We start from the raw sequence: 16,976 nt of genomic DNA on the forward strand, positions 1-16,976 counted from the left end.
CAACAGCAGTACAACCACCTATCCATAAATACTAACCAGGCTAGTGCTTTTGGAGTTCTTAGATTTTTTCCACTCTCCCTTCTTGTACATAGAAATTATTGCAAGTTTACAAACGTGAAATACTTTCTGCAAACAATGAAGCTTTCATCAGCTCAAGCTCTTTTTTTATTACTTCAGGAGCAATTGCACATATGCCTTTCAATCAGCCATACTGCCTTATTCAACCATCTCCAATTTCACTTCTCTCCACTCTCCAGTTAGTACCATCACCTTTCCTCACCTTGATGGAAACCATAGTCCAAGCAACTGATATCTCCCAGTCCAAGAGTTCCTGCTGAAGCCATTGCTACCAGAAATAATGATGTGGAGATGCCGGTGATGGACTGGGGTGGACAAATGTAAGGACTTGGACAACACCAGGTTATAGTCCAACAGTTTTATTTTAAATCACAAGCTTTCGGAGCTTACCTCCTTCGTCAGGTGAGTGAAGGGTTCTAAAAACGCATAGCATATATAGTCAGAGAACAATGCCTGGTGATTACAGATAATCTTTCCAACTGCCCCCATCACATCTCGGCTAGGAGACGATCACAGCAATCAAAGATGTCGTTGGTGTTCAGACAGGTTAGCCACGGCAAACATTACATCCCAGTACACTGAATACACAATGGGTCAGATTACAAAGACAGAGAGAGAAAGAGACCCGAAAGGCAGAGAGAGAGAGAGAGAGAGAGAGAGAGAGAGAGAGAGAGAATGTCCAGTTCTATTAAAAAGATAACTTTTTTTCGCTGGTGGGGTTACATGTAACGTGACATGAACCCAAGTTCCCGGTTGGGGCCGTCCTCATGGGTGCGGAACTTGGCTATCAATTTCTGCTTGACGATTTTGCATTGTCATGTGTCCCGAAGGCCGCCTTGCAGAACGCTTATCCGAAGATTGGAGGCTGAATGTCCTTGACTGCTGAAGTGTTCCCCGACTGGGAGGGAACCCTCCTGTCTGGCGATTGTTGTGTGGTGTCCGTTCATCCGTTGTCGCAGTGTCTGCATGGTCTCGCCGATGTACCATGCTTTCCTGCAACGTATGAGGTAGACAACGTTGGCCGAGTCACAGGAGTATGAACCATGTACCTGGTGGTTGGTGTCCTCTCGTGTGATGGTGGTATCTATGTCGACGATTTGGCATGGCTTGCAGTTTGCTGTGGCAGGGTTGTGTGGTGTCGTTGACGCTGTTCTCCTGAAACCTGGGTAATTTGCTGCGAACGATGGTCTGATTGAGGTTGGGTGGCTGTTTGAAGGCGAGTAGTGGAGGCGTGGGGATAGCCTTAGCGAGGTGTTCGTCGTCATCGATGACATGTCGAAGGCTGCGAAGAACATGGCGTAGTTTCTCCGCTCCAGGGAAGTACTGGACGACGAAGGGTACTCTGTTGGTTGTGTCCCATGTTTGTCTTCCGAGGAGGTCTATGCGATTTTTCGCTGTGGCCAGTCGGAACTGTCGATTGACGAGTCGAGCATCATATCCCGTTCTTACGAGGGCGTCTTTCAGCGTCTGTAGGTGTCCATCGCGTTCCTCCTCGTCTGAGTAGATCCTGTGTATTCGCAGGGCCTGTCCATAGGGGATGGCCTCTTTGACGTGGTTAGGGTGGAAGCTGGAAAAGTGGAGCATCGTGAGGTTGTCCGTGGGCTTGCGGTAGAGTGAGGTGCTGAGGTGCCCGTCTTTGATGGAAATTCGTGTGTCCAAGAAAGAAACCGATTCTGAGGAGTAGTCCACGGTGAGTTTGATGATGGGATGGAACTTGTTGATGTTATCGTGTAGTCTCTTCAGTGATTCTTCGCCATGGGTCCATAGGAAGAAAATGTTGTCGATGTATCTGGTGTATAGCGTTGGTTGGAGGTCCTGTGCAGTGAAGAAGTCGTGCTCGAACTTGTGCATGAAAATGTTGGCGTATTGGGGTGCGAATTTGGTCCCCATGGCTGTTCCGTGTGTTTGGGTAAAGAACAGGTTGTCGAAGGTGAAGACATTGTGATCCAGGATGAAGTAGATGAGTTGTAGGATGGCGTCTGGAGATTGGGTGTTGTTGGTGTTGAGTACTGAGGCTGTCGCAGCGATGACGACATCGTGGGGGATACTGGTGTAGAGTGCCGAGTGGTGAGAAGTGTTCCTGGTTCAAATGGTCCATGGGTGCTGAGTTTTTGTAGGAAGTCTATAGTGTCGCGACAGAAGCTGGGGGTTCCCTGTACAATGGGTTTCAGGATGCCCTCGACGTATCCAGAGAGGTTCTCACAGTGTTCCGTTGCCTGATACGATAGGACGTCCGGGTGTGTTGGCTTTGTGTATCTTTGGGAGGCAGTAGAAGTCTCCCACGCGGGAAGTACGTGGGATGAGAGCACGTAGGACGCTTTGAAGGTCTGGATCGAAGGTCTTGATCAGTTTGTTGAGCTAGTGGGTGTGTTCTTTGGTCGGATCTGCGGGTAACCGTCTGTCGTGTTCCTGGTTGTCCAGTTGTCGGTATGCTTCTTTGCAATAGTCCGTTCTGTTCTGTATGACGATGGCTCCTCCTTTGTCCGCTGGTTTGATGACGATGTTGCGGTTGGTCTTGAGAGCGTCGATGGCGTTGCGTTGTGCTCGGGTGACATTCTGGACTGTCTTGTGAGTGCGGCTGATGAATCTGGCGTTGACGCATCGCCTGACAGCTTGAGCATACATGTCGAGTTTAGGGCAGCGACCCTCCGGAGGAGTCCAATTTGACTCTTTCTTCTTCGGTTGCTGTACCGCGGATCCCTCTGTCTGCTGTTCCGGATCGTTGATTGTTTCATTGGGTTCGCTGCTGAAATCTTGGGATTTGTGGAAGAATTCCCGGAGCCTCATTCTCCTGATGAATTCCTCTGTGTCCGCCGCGAGACCGCGAGCAGGAAGCTTGAGAAACTCGGCATCACCACCAACATCAACCAAGCCTCCCCAGGTACCACAGTTGCAACCACAGGGAAGTCCATCGTCAATTTGAGGCTGACGAAGGAGGTAAGCTCCAAAAGCTTGTGATTTAAAATAAAACTGTTGGACTCTAACCTGGTGTTGTGCAAGTCCATACATCAATCATAATAAGTTAGAGTTCAATGGTGTGTTTAAAAGGGAGAAACCCGAATCACCTACTAAGATTCTAAATTTAGGTAAGGCCAACTTCAAAGGGATGAGCCAGAGACTGTCCACAGTAAACTGGGCAAATCTGTTAATGGGTAAAACAACAAATGATCAGTGGGCAGTGTTCAAAAAAGAATTTAACGTGATACAGAACCAGTTTATACCCCTAAGGGGCAAGAGTTCCACTTGCCAAAAAAAATCCAGCCATGGACAAAAGAGGTAAGGGACAACATAAAACTAAAAGAAACGGCATACAAAAATGCAACACAAAAAGCAAAGATCCTGGCAACTGAGAGAGATACAAAGAACAGCAAAGGGTGACAAGACAGACAGTATGAGCTACAAAAAAGGAGTATGAAAAGAAACTTGCAAGGGATATCAAAATCAACACAAAAAATTTTTACCATTATATTAGGGGAAAAAAAAAAGAGGGTGGTCAAGAGCAACATGGGCCCCTTAAAAACTGACAATGGTGATGTTGCAAATGAAAATAAGGAAACGGCGGATGTTAAACAATTACTTTGCGTCAGTATTTACAGTACAGGAAGATAGCATGCTGGACACCCCAAGGAAACCAATTTTGAATCAGGGACAGTGACACACCATAATTAACATAAGCAAATTAAAAGTGAAGAAAAAAATAATGGTACTAAAAAGAGTGACAAATCCTCAGGACCAGATTGTTTCCATCCCAGGGTTTTAAAAGGAGGTAGGTGAGAATATTGCAGAAGCCCTAACTATAATCTTCCAAAGCTCTCTCGATTCAGGAACCGTTCCTTTAGATTAGAAAACTGTACATATCACTCCACTATTTAAGAAAGGTGAGAGGGGGAAAACCAGAGAATTATAGACCAGTTAGCCTAATATCTGTTGGGAAAATACTAGAGTCTATAATTAAGGATACAATGACATAACACCTTGAAAATTTTCAGCTGATCAGACAGCGCCAGCGTGGATTTGTAAAGAGTAGGTCATGCCTAACGAAACTAATTGAATTTTTTGAAGAGGCGATGAAAGTAGTGGACAGGGGAATGTCTATGGATGCTATTTATATGGACCTCCAGAAGGCATTCGATAAAGTCTCCCATAAGTGGCTGTTAACTAAAGTTGAAGCTCATGGAATGAAGGGCAAATTATTGACCTGGTTAGGAAATTGGCTGAGCGGCAGGAGACAGAGAGTAGGGATAATGAGCATGTACTCAAATCAGCAGGATGTGACTAGTGGTATCCCACAGGGATCTGTATCGGGGGCTCAGCTATTCACTGTATTTATTAAAGATTTAGTTGACGGGATAAAGAGCCACATAACCAAGTTTGCCGATGGCACAAAGATAGGCAGCATTGTAAGCAGTGTTGATGGAAGCATAAAATTAGAGAGAGATATTAATAGATTAAGTGAATGGGCAGAACTGTGGCAATTGGATTTCAATGTAGGCAAGTGTGAGATCATCCACTTTGGACCTAAAAAGGCTAGATCAGAGTACTTTCTAAATGGTGAAAAGCTCGAAACAGCGGAGATCCAAAGAGACTTGGGGTCCATGTACATAGAATGTCATGCATAGGTACAGAAAATAATCATAAAAGCTAATGGAATGCTGACCTTTATATCTAGAGGACTAGAATACAAGAGGGGGGGTAGAAGTTATGCTACAGCTGTACAAAGTCCTGGTTTGACAACACCTGGAGTACTGTTTTCAGTTCTGGGCATGGCACCGCACCTTATGAAGGATATATTGGCCTTGGAGGGAGTGCAGCGTAGATTTACTAGAATGAGACCTAGATTCCAAGGGTCAAATTTCAAGGAGAGATTCCCTGGAATTTTGAAGATTAAGGGGTGATTTGATCGACGGTTTCAAGATATTAAGGGGAACGGATAGAGAGAGAAACTATCTACCCTATTTCCGATGGTTGGGTAGTCGAGGACTAGGGCACATAGCCTAAAAACTAAGAGCAAGGACTTTCAGGAGTGAGGTTAGGAAACATTTCTACACGCAAAAGGGTGGTAAAAGTTTGGAACTCTCTTCCGCAAACAGCAGTTGATACTAGCTCAATTGTTAATTTTAAATGAGATTGATAACTTTTTGTTAACGAAAATCTATTAAGGGATATGGGGCTACGGTGGGTATATGGAGTTAGATCACCGATCAGCCATGATCTCATTGAATGGCGGAGCAGGCTCGAGGGGCTAAATGGCCTGTTACTATTTTCCTAGAGCCAAGCCATGGTCGGAAAGAGAATGCAGGAAAGGTAATTATAAGTTGTTTTGTTTAAGGTGAAGGAAGACGTCCCACTGGTGTGGGGGAAGCATAGTGTGTTCATATTATACAAAAGACAAGTTGTATTGATTGAATAAAATGAGGCCAATCATAATTGCGAAATACAGCAGCTTAACCATTTGTATTTGGCCTTGTCTTACCAGAGGTTTTGTGAGTCCACCTTTGAAAAGATTGGGGTCATGTGTGAAAGACAGAATATTTGGTTCATATCACAAGTGAGGACCACTATTCAATACAAGTAGATATTGGACAGTGAGTTTACTCCAACACGTAAAGGAGGTGGGATCTATTTATCGAAGCAACCAACACCACTGAACTCAAAATGGCATGTATGGCAGACTTGAATTTGTAATGCTCCTATGCACCAAAACTTGCCCCCTTAAAAGTGCAGTAAGTGAGGTAATTGAACTCTCTAGAGACTTATGGAGATTGCAAAAACAAATACAAGGAAATGATCGATTCATGAGGATTGATAGAAAAATGTCAACGGTTCAAAGTCATTATTGTATACTCATCACCAACCTTGTTCAGTACTGTAATGGATCATAACATGAGCAAAGCAACAGGTGGTAAACACACCAAAACTGGTCATCAAGATATAAGGATAGGCCATGGACCTGGCAGGTGTAAATGTCTCTCTCAAAGAACCCTTGCTTCATGATAATTAAGAAACTAGGCAATGAAGAAATAGAAATTCAATCTAAGTTTCTGAAAAACCAAGTTTTTAACTCTGAAACAAGGGAGAGCACCGAAAGACCAAGAAAGTGAAGAAATAGATCTGAATCAAAAATAGATATGACTCAGAGCCAGAACTCTTGAAAGGTGAATAGTTAACTCTCAGCTGGGGACAAAACCATGTGAAATGCCACTTATGCGATGGTGGGGCTGTGGCATTCATGAACTCATATCCAGTGTAACAAAAAACAATACTCAGGTTACTATGCACTAGTTGAAAGTTCAGTGCATGGAGTTATGCCACTCCCTGCACCATGAAGACAATATTGTTAGAGACTTAAACCAAAATCAGAAATAAACACTTTTGAAATACCCTGTGAACTGAAAGAACACAGAGGAAAAGATTAGCATGGACTAATTACTGACTAAGGAACAACAGGTTTCAGTCACAGATCCAAGGATAAATTAAACACTGCCCATAAGAAAAAGGTTTGGGGAGAATTTGTACACAATTATACTGTAGGATGACATTTTTTTTAAATGTAGTAAAGGATAGCAAGTATTGAATAGCCAATGATTTCAATACTGTCTTAATCTTTTGGTATTAACTAAAAGCAAACTCGACTGCACATCACAAAGTAAACAACATAAGTTCACACTACAGTACAAGTTGAGATCAGTAGCTGCAGTTCAGTTTCAAGACAAACAGAAAGAACCCTGTTTACACTGCTTCACTCTTACTTGGCTGAAGCGTAACTGTCCTGTTCCAAAGAGCTGTGTGAGAAACCAAATACATGCATGCTTGGAGCTTTCTTCCAACAGTTAGATTTCTAAATGTTCAAATAACATTGAGGTAACAAATTTAGAAGTACCCAGGAGGTCCAACAGACCTCCCCGAGTTGTAAACCAAGTTTGACAATGCACTGTCATTACTCGTTAATTGTAAACAATTTTACAACACCAAGTTATAGTCCAGCAATTTTATTTTAAATTCACAAGCTTTCGGAGGCTACCTCCTTCCTCAGGTGAACGATGTGGAAGGAGGTAGCCTCCGAAAGCTTGTGAATTTAAAATAAAATTGCTGGACTATAACTTGGCGTTGTAAAATTGTTTACAATTGTCAACTCCAGTCCATCACCGGCATCGCCACATCATGATTACTCGTTAAGTAAGACTACCCTCTGCCAGGGGGTTTCAAAGCTCTTTGCTCCAGTCACATCAGGCCTTGACACCACACTTACAGTGCAAGTTTAGTGTCAGTGAAAAGTCAAAATGGCACTGCACTGATGCAAAACTTGCAAAGTAAATGCGCCATGTCATTATAACTGTGCGAAAATGGTCAAACAAATTCCTAAATGTGACAGGAAACGGTCTGCTTGTGGAATTTAAATGGAATTATTCCATCACATCATGTAGAAATGAATGTGAAATGTAAAATGAAATTCAATCAGAATTTGTTTTGCACAACTTTAAATGTGAATTTGAGGCAATAGAAATAAAGATGATTTCAAGTCCACATAGCAACAGAGCATTTATATTAACTTTCTTAGAGAATCCATTAATTATATTTGGGGAAATAGATGTAAAGCACAAAAGACAATGGCAATAATCTCCGAATTAAAGATTCCATTTGTGAGACAGATGTGTTTGTATTGTTCCCTTAGAAAGTATATGTGTTGGTTGGAAATTCTTCATGATATTGACTTTTTAGAAAATTGTAGGAAATTCTCAAACAAGTGAAAGGAGGGCTCAGCATATGTCTCTATAGGATGGCTGAAATTGGGAACTTGTGAAGGGGGTGGAGGAAAGAGGGGCTGGCTGAGAAGAGGGAGACAAATGTGACTGGGGCCAAAGTATTTCCTAGGAACATAGGATTTGCTAGATGAAAAAAGACCACTGTTCATCTGGTTCACCTTCTACCATCCTGGTAGTCACACAATACAAATGATAATGGAGTTGTTGACTTATTACAGCAATCAATCTCCAATTAGTCTACAGCAGAACCAGAAATGACACTAGGAAAACCCCAGGAAAAGCTTTGGGAAGCATAGATCCAAAGTTACCTTTTTCCACCCAAGCATGCTACAATTACCATGTCATGTCTCAAAATTACTCATACTGATCCCAAAATGATATTTTCTGTAAGAAATCTATCTAATTTGCATTTGAATGAATCAATACTAACTGCTTCCACCATCTCCCTAGGGAGTCTGTTCCATAGATTGGCCACTCGCTCACTAAAATGTTTCCACAGATTAGTTTTGAATTTACCCCTCCTTCAAGTGCAGGCCTTGTAGTCAGATTCTGCTGTTCTGGACAAGGTAAAATAGCTTGTTGTGGTCTACATTATCTGCTCCCTTTAGAATCTCAAAAGCAACAATCACATCACCTCTCAACCTTCTCTTTTCCAGCGAGAACATGCCCATTTCCTACTACTAGAGCAGACAGAACAATAATTTTTTTAAATTTTGCATAAGGCGATTGTACTGCACATTGCAAAAGATAAGCAAATCAGAGGAAACTGTACAGAAGAAACATCTTAGTTGCATAAAATGGAACAATTCTGATTTCCTCCCCACCTTTTCAAATGCATAGTTAAGTTTATTTAAGTTATAGACAATCAGTTTACATCATATGCCAACAGCTGGTAAGGACAGACAAAAGGCTCATTACACGACACATTACAAAATGCAATTCACCAAAAAAAAAACATCTACAGACTTAAATATAATCAAGTACTAGAAATTCAGTAATTTCTTTCCCCCTCCACACTCAAAGGAAAAACACTAATGGCTATGGAAATGCACATAAAATAGCAGGTGAACAATGTCTTTTCAAAGACTACTAGCTTTATTTCTCGCCTTCTGCGAATACATTATTCATAGCTGCAATATTAAGTGTCGCTGCAGTAGGTTGTATTACAGTCGGTCAATGAGATTCTGGTGCTAGCATACTCAGAATCTATTCAGTAGAAGACTAAAATCTGAATGTCAAATGGTAGCTGCAGAATATAAATCAAGCCCAGAAGGAAAGTGCATGGAAAAAGCACGTCAGCCAAATAATTACATATTTCCTGCACAGGAAACTTTTCAGCACACAAAAAGAAACAACCAGCATTGCTTGCAAACGATGGTCGCAGCTCTGAAACAGTACTATTTACCTTAATGCAGCAATATACATACAAAAATATAAAGGAATGAGAAAAGGTAATTTGGTCCACCAAGCCTTACAATACCAGATCAAAACAGAACAAATCATAACTCCTTGATAAACAAACAATGATGACACTTTCCCAATAATTAAATTTCAACACACTGAGATTACACTATCTCATCCAGTTTGATTTTAAGCTAGGGGCCATTACATTATTTGCTTATTTATTGATTTTTAAAATGTTCACTCAGATTCTTAAACCTTTGAAAAATATGTGCATCAAATTTACTAAAAAGGCTATGGGGGCGGGGTAGTTTGAAGCACTTGCCCTCTTTCCCTTCAAACCACACAACCTCCTGTCTTTGAATGCGTGAAGAGCTCTTGGGCCACCAGCAATAGTACTGGTTGGCTGCACAATCCTGCATTCAATTTATCTCTCCCATTAGAAACAAACTTAGCTTTTACTCAATGAAGTGATGCAGCTGCACAGCTGGGAACTGAAAATGAGCAGAGTACAGGAAATCAAATTTCCATCCTAGCACTCAATAGTGCTGCTCATTGTGCTCCAATGTGCAATACCACATCATCCAATAAATGACTTTTGACTTTTTGGCCCACTTTCAGTCATTTCTCCATTATGCACACTTCCCTATAAAAAGGAGCCATTGCTGTTATGACTCTCATATGGCAGCTAATTTAAAATCACAAATATAAGCATAGATGAGAGGCCATTCAGCCCATCCTTCTATAGAAAGATGAATTCTCCTTTCCAGTCACACCATCCAACGGCTTTTTGAATTACTCTAGTTTTTGCTTCCACTACCCAACCTGGAAGACCATTCCCAGTATTAACCACTGTGGAAAGAAATTCTTCCTGATTTCAGTCCTGAACTTGTCTTTTACCAGTTTGTACTAGGTCCTGCAGTTGTAGTTTAACTTGAAAGAGTTTTTTTTTTAAATTTCACATTGACTACTTTCCTTGAAAAGAGATGAACGAGAAGGGATCTTTATAAAGGTATAGAAAGTACAAAGTTTTTCTAACTTTTCCTCATAATTTAGACTTGACACTAGGCATCAGCCTCTGTATGCTTCCAGGGCTTAGATGTTGCCGTTACGCATCAGTGACCAGAAAATAGTATTTAAGATCAGGCCTGGCCAGAGTGCTATATAGCTTCAGACTTGTACTCTTGTTTTGGCAATAAAACTCAACATTCTGTTTGCTTTGCTAATTGCTGCTCTGCAATGACTGGAAAGGGCTAATTTTGAGTCTATCACTCAGATCTCTTTCTGCCTCTTCCTACCTAGGTCAACGCCATTAAAGGATGTCCTGCACCTTTTTCTACTAAGATGAAAGATTTAACAGAAAGGACTTGCGTTTATATAGCACCTTTCATAACATCAGGATGTTATCCTGCACAATCTTGCACACTAACACATCCTGAGGACATGACCTTCAAAAATTAGTGGAATAAAGTGGATATTCCACTATGTCTCAAGTTCAGCTGTGTGAGAAAACCTAAGTTTTTAAATGAGATTTCTTGAGGGTGTTTCAATGTGTCATTAATCAATTCCTCTTCAGTCAGATTCTATATTTATTTGTGCCTCGGTCCCAAATGTATCCACTGGAACCTTTAAGTCCTGGAAGTCATGACTCAGCACTCAGTTATAAATGTAGCATCACACCAAGACCCGGGAAGTATACTCCATTTAAGGAGGACTTTTACAATTTCCTGGAATATGAACATCCTGACCATAATTCTTTCCTCCCAAATGTCAGAGATCTATTTGAGGATTTCAACAGCAGCACCACAATTACAGCCTACTGTACAGAATTGAAACGGAGGAGGAATTTGCTTTTTGAAAAATGTATTTACTTTATTTAAAGTCAAGGAGCAAAATATTCATATTTTCAGGACTTAAAAGGTTTAAGTGAATACATTTAGGACCAAGACACAAGACAGAGAGTGGAGTTAAAGGGTACGCACTCTAATTCATAGAATCATAGAAAATTTACGGCACAGAAGGAGGCCATTCGTGTCCGCGCCAGCTGAGAAACAAGCCTAATCCCACTTTCCCGCATTTGATCCATAGCCCTGCAGGTCACGGCTCTTCAGGTGCACATCACTCTACCACCCTCTCAGGCAACGAGTTCCAAACAGTCACCACCCTCTGGGTGAAATTTTTTTTCCTAATTTCCGCTCTAATCCTTCTACCAATCACTTTAAATCTATGCCCCCTGGTTATTGACCCCTCTGCTAAGGGAAATATGTCCTTCCTGTCCACTCTATCTAGGCCCCTCATAATTTGTACACCTCAATCAAATCATGATATATGTGGTGTTCCCTATGGATCTGTTTTGGAGATTCAACTTATGTTATTTATTAGTAACTTGGATGAAGGGAGATTTATATATCCAAGTTTGCAGATGACACTAAGTTAGGAGGGACAGTGAGTAGTGCAGATGGGAGCAGGAAGTTGCAAAGGGACATAAACCGATTAAGTGAGTGGGTAAAACTATGGCAAATGGAGTTCAATGTGGGTAAGTATGACTCAAAGTGACCCAAGAAAGATAAAATCAGACTACTTTCTAAATGGTGAGAAACTAGGAACTGGAGGAGCAAAGAGATTTGGGAGTTCAAGTACACAAATCATTAAAAGCTAGTAGCCAGGTACAAAATACAATCAAAAAGGCTAATGGAATGTTGACCTTTATCTCAAGGGGGCTAAAATAAAAAGGGAAGGGGGTTATTCTTGAATAAAGCATTGGTCAGACCGCATCTGGAGTACTGCATTCAGTTTTGGGCACCGCCCCTCAGGAAGGATATATTGGCCTTGGAGGGGTGCAGCGCAGATTCACCAAAATGATACCAGCAATTAGGATAGATTGCATAAACTTGACTTGTAGTCCCTGAAGTATAAAAAGGGGTGATCTGATCCAGGTGTTTTAAAACATCAAAAGGATTTGATAGGGTAGATAGAGAAACTATTTTCTCTAGTGGGGAAATCCAGAACAAGGGGAAATAATCTTAAAATTAGAGCTAGGCCATTTAGGTGGCACTTTTTAAAACACAAAAGGGTAGTAGAAATCTAGAATTTCCTCCCTCAAAAAGGCTGTGGCTGCTAGGACAATTAGAGCTTTCAAGACTGAGATACATAGATTATTGTTAGTTAAGGGTATCAAAGGATATGGAGCAACGGCAAGGTAAATGGAGTTCAGGTGCAGATCAGCCATGATCTAATTGAATGCCCGAGGGGCTGAAAGGTCCTATGTATTCAGCAAGTTCATTTTTCCTGGTGATTCATCATCCTAATAAACAAAAATACTGTGCATCCAAAGTCACTTTCTTCACAAAGGTGCATATCACTAGTTGAGACATAGATTTAACAAGGACAGGCTTTAATGTGTTTCCTGCAGATTAGTTAATCCATCCATAGTTTTAGCCTAAACAATCTCAGGGGGCTAACAAATCCTCTATTCTGTTCAATAGTTCATCAATGGAGCATATTCTTAGTACTCTGGTTTTATTCCAGGATTTAAGTTATCCCCCTCAAGTGCATGTACAATGAACACAACTAATTCTAGTTGGTTCAGAGTTTATGTTGAATTTTTCAGAATCCTAATATACTTGAATGAGCTCTAAGTTTCCAATCCATTGTCATGCTGTAAATGGAAAAAAATGTCAGCCATTAGGGCATTCTGCGAACTGGCTTTAATTGCAGATGTTATTTCAGGAGCAGAGGAAGTCATTCAGCTAACCACTAAAGCAATTAGATCATCCAAATTTGATAAATAAAATCAATACATTGTACTTTTTCAGCCTGTAACATAGTGGCATGTTGATACTCCAAAAAACATTTTATATTTATTTTATTATTTGTGCACTGTGGTTTACAGTTACAAAAAGATTTTTACTCTATCATGCTATTGTGGTTTATGAAAAGCTCTTTGTTTTGCACTGCAGATGTTATAGACAAAAGTGTTCAAAATGCCAAATTCATTTTTGCCAGTATATCTGAGGCAGGATGTAAGCAAAGATTTGTTGAAATTTCTTATTTACTATTCTTCTTGGTTTAGTTTTAGAAAGGTTGCTGAACTTTTAACGCTCAACCACACAGCTCATTAGTAAAACAGTTGCTTTCTAGCATGAAAACAGGAATTTATAGAAAAAGGATGAAGGCACAAAAGACAAGCTGCTTTTTTCTTTAAATCTACTACAGCATATTTAGTCCACACTAATTGGAAGTACATTCCATCATGGGCACTTCCTTTGCACACCTGAAATAGAGCAGAAACTAAAAAGGTTCACAAGTAATTTCTAGAAGTTACAATTGGAGTAACTCAGGTTTCTAAATAATGTTAAGTATCAATTTAATAACTTCAGAAAACCACAAAGCCAGACATGTATCTTGCAACATTCAAGGCAGTTGGGAGAGTGCCACACTTGCAACCTACAGCACTGAAGAGAAAATAATTACCAGTGTAAGTAGCTTAAAGTCACATGTAACTGAATAACTAGATCCTTGAAGCACTGACTAGCGATGAGAAAACTCATGTGTGGCACCCTTCTCCTAGACCATCAAAATAGTGCAGGTATATGGAGTGTCAACCTTTGCATTGACAGATTTTTAAAAGTTTAACCCAGTCATTTAATTGGTTGCAGGTTCTAATCAAAGACTGAGATTCAAGATGTCAGCTCCAGCTAAGAATAGAATACAGGTCATGCTACTCCTGACAAACAACTAGGGTTATTTGGTGACTTTTCAGCTGAAATATATTTTTTTTTAAATACCGTGGTCAGAGCAGGTAAAAGAAAATCCCTGTGGAGCTGCTAGTATTCAAAAGGTTAAATTGGATTGATTTACTTGCCTTGTGGAGGATGTTGTATTCCTGCAGTAATTGTATTAGTTGTAAAACCATGCTTTTTTTAAAAAAAAGTCAAATCTGCTAATCAAATTTTAAAATTTTTTGAAAATTAAAAAGAAAATTTTCAACTTTACCTAGTACCTTCCAAGTCAGTTTGCTCATGAGCCACATGATGAATTTGGATTTATATAGCACCTTATGTCCTATGGACACAAAGTGCTTCATTAACAATTAATTTCTCTCACAGCAAGATCTCACATACAGGAAATAGTCATTCTATTTTTTTTGTGATGGCAACAATTGAGGAAGAGATGCTGACCAAGACAGCAGGAGAATTCCTTTTTCCTCTTAGTGCCATCAGAATGTTTACATCCACCTGACCAGACAACTACGGCTTCAGTTTAACAGACTACATCTCCAGGGACATAGCACACCCACAGTGCTGCACCGAAAGGTCAGCCTAGATTATGTGCTCAAGTCCTGGATTGGAACTTAAATCCATAACCTTCTGATGCATGTGAGAATGATACTAGCAGAGGCATATTGACTTGAACTTTATTATAGAGTTCAAACTTTGAATGAAAAACAACAATTTGGCACAAAAAAGGTATTAAAGCTTTGCTAATATAGGAGTTCCATGAGCACAAATGCTAGCAAAGATTAATAGATGAAAGAGTAAGGGTGGAGTCAAAGATTTATTCTGGCTGATTTACCAGAAAAAGGAAATGGTCTGAACAATTGTGGGTGGGGAAAGAAAAGATTTTCCAATCGTGTACCAAATAACATGGAGAACCAACTCACATTTACTGACAGTGAATTCCATCTGCCACTCTTCACCCAGTCATCCCTTCAATCTTCCTTTGGTCCTCAGGATTATTTATTATTTTAGGATCATTTACAAATTTGTACAGCACTCCCTCTAGCCCTATATCCAAATAGTTGATGTAGACCTATGGGACCCAGCTACCCACTACCAACCACTCAGAAACTGCCCTTAACCCAGACTTTTTCTTCCCTACTTACCAGTTTTTAAATCACATTTGCTACCCTCCCTCTAATTCCATACCCGTCGATTTTCTCCAAAAATATCCTCCATGGCACCTTGCATTTCCTCCACAATCAAAGAACTATCAGCTTGTCAAGCACAATATTTTCTGAAATCCATGTTTGCTTCATTTAGATATTTAGTAATTTCATTTTTTTAAAATTCCAATATTTTCTCTACCACAGATGTTAAATGTAAATTGTAATTACCTGGGTTAGCCCAGTCTTCCTTTTAAAAATTGGGCATTACATTCACTACTCTCCAGTCCTTCAGCACACATCCAATCTCAATAGAAGCTTCAAATCTGATTTCCAGGGTCTGTCTTCCTCCAGTTCCCTCAGGATCCTTGGGTGTATTTAGTAAGGTCCCAGCATTTTGTGCTCCTTTACTTAACTAACTTTCCTTTTATTACAAGATTCAGGATTTACCTCCTCTCCAATATTGTTCTCTTTTGTAAAGTATGAGGCAAAGTACTTAAGTATCGCCACCAATATCTGTTTATCCTCTAGCTCACCATCATCTTTCAGGGATCCCACCTCACATTTAACAATGCTCTTTCTTTATTAAAAAAAAGACCTGATATTTTAGAAGAATTTTTTTTTAAAAAAAGTTTGAGATGCCTCATACTCCTTCCTTGCTTTCTTTTTCCCTCTCGACCCTTATTTTCACACTTATAAGCCCCATATGCTCCCTTCAATTTTAGTTTGTTTCTAACTTCTACTTATCCACTGCATCATAAATCTTGAAGGAGTCTCCTTTTTTAAAATTGTATATTTATTCTGCAGTCTCTTAAAAATCTTATTGTTGATTGATAGTCCTGTGTCAATTTCTCTTTCTAATTCACCCCTCTTTCCTACAATCTGCCCTATGCAAGTTTGGTGCCTTTTTGTACTAACTTTCTCCTTCTATTTGGATCTTAAGCCTCATCATATTATGGTCATTATTCCAAGGTATTCACTCACATTTAACGCATCTAACTGATCTATTTCATTGCTCATAACTAGATCTAGCAATGGCTCTTCCATTGTAGGCATATGGACGTAATGCTTGAGGAAGGAGTCCTGCACCTATTTTAATTGCCTTTCTAAAGGCTGTGGGGGCTCAATAGTTTTTGTCTGTCTGGGGCAAAAAAAGTGGCTGGCAGATACTGCGGATAGGAAAACAAATCTGCAGTCAAGAAATGGGAGTCGATAGGCAAGTTATGAAGCAGCACTGCACCTGAACCCTTTGTTTGATAGCTAACAAAGTGCTTATAACAGTGAGTACTGTTAAAAACCTGGAATTTTATTTAATAAATCTGGATAATTTTACAGTAATTCAACTCTGAATTATTAAGAGGAACTGATCATTGGACAATATGATGGGCCTCTGGCAATATGATGCCTGAAAAGAGTGGAGAACATTCTTCCCCTGAGGCAGCTAGCATTAGATTTACTGTTGCTTTTGCCAATGATAAACCTACTTTTTAAATCAAAAATGGAAATTGCCCTCAGCAGCAGTTCAAATGATTAAATTGCCTTTTCTCATTCTATAGTTAGTTTTCAAGTTCATCAAGAGAGATCTGCGCAAATGCTCATAACTATTTCCCCCCCCCCCATCTTTCTGAATTTGGCAACAGTCCTGTGATACTACTTTGGATCAACAAGATTTGAAATCTCAAATTACAACAGTCAAACCAAAGCAGACTGAAAAACATGGACCAGAGACACCCAGCACCAAGGAGACTGACCACCTCCCAAAAACAGGGATCAAAGCTGGCAGAGACAGAGTCATAACAGCCATGCAAGAAATCAAATCTTTTAAAGTTGCCATCAAAACAAATCCTTCC

General features: G+C 40.2%; 1 protein-coding gene across 3 annotated transcripts in view; it reads right to left on the minus strand.

Annotated features, from left to right (window-relative positions):
- Window positions 1-16,976, minus strand: part of cdc14ab (cell division cycle 14Ab) — a 128,487-nt gene that overhangs the window by 99,128 nt on the left and 12,383 nt on the right. The gene's annotated exons all lie outside the window — the stretch shown is intronic.

Source organism: Heptranchias perlo, chromosome 9, assembly GCF_035084215.1.
Source record: "Heptranchias perlo isolate sHepPer1 chromosome 9, sHepPer1.hap1, whole genome shotgun sequence".
Classification (NCBI taxonomy): Eukaryota; Metazoa; Chordata; class Chondrichthyes; order Hexanchiformes; family Hexanchidae; genus Heptranchias; species Heptranchias perlo.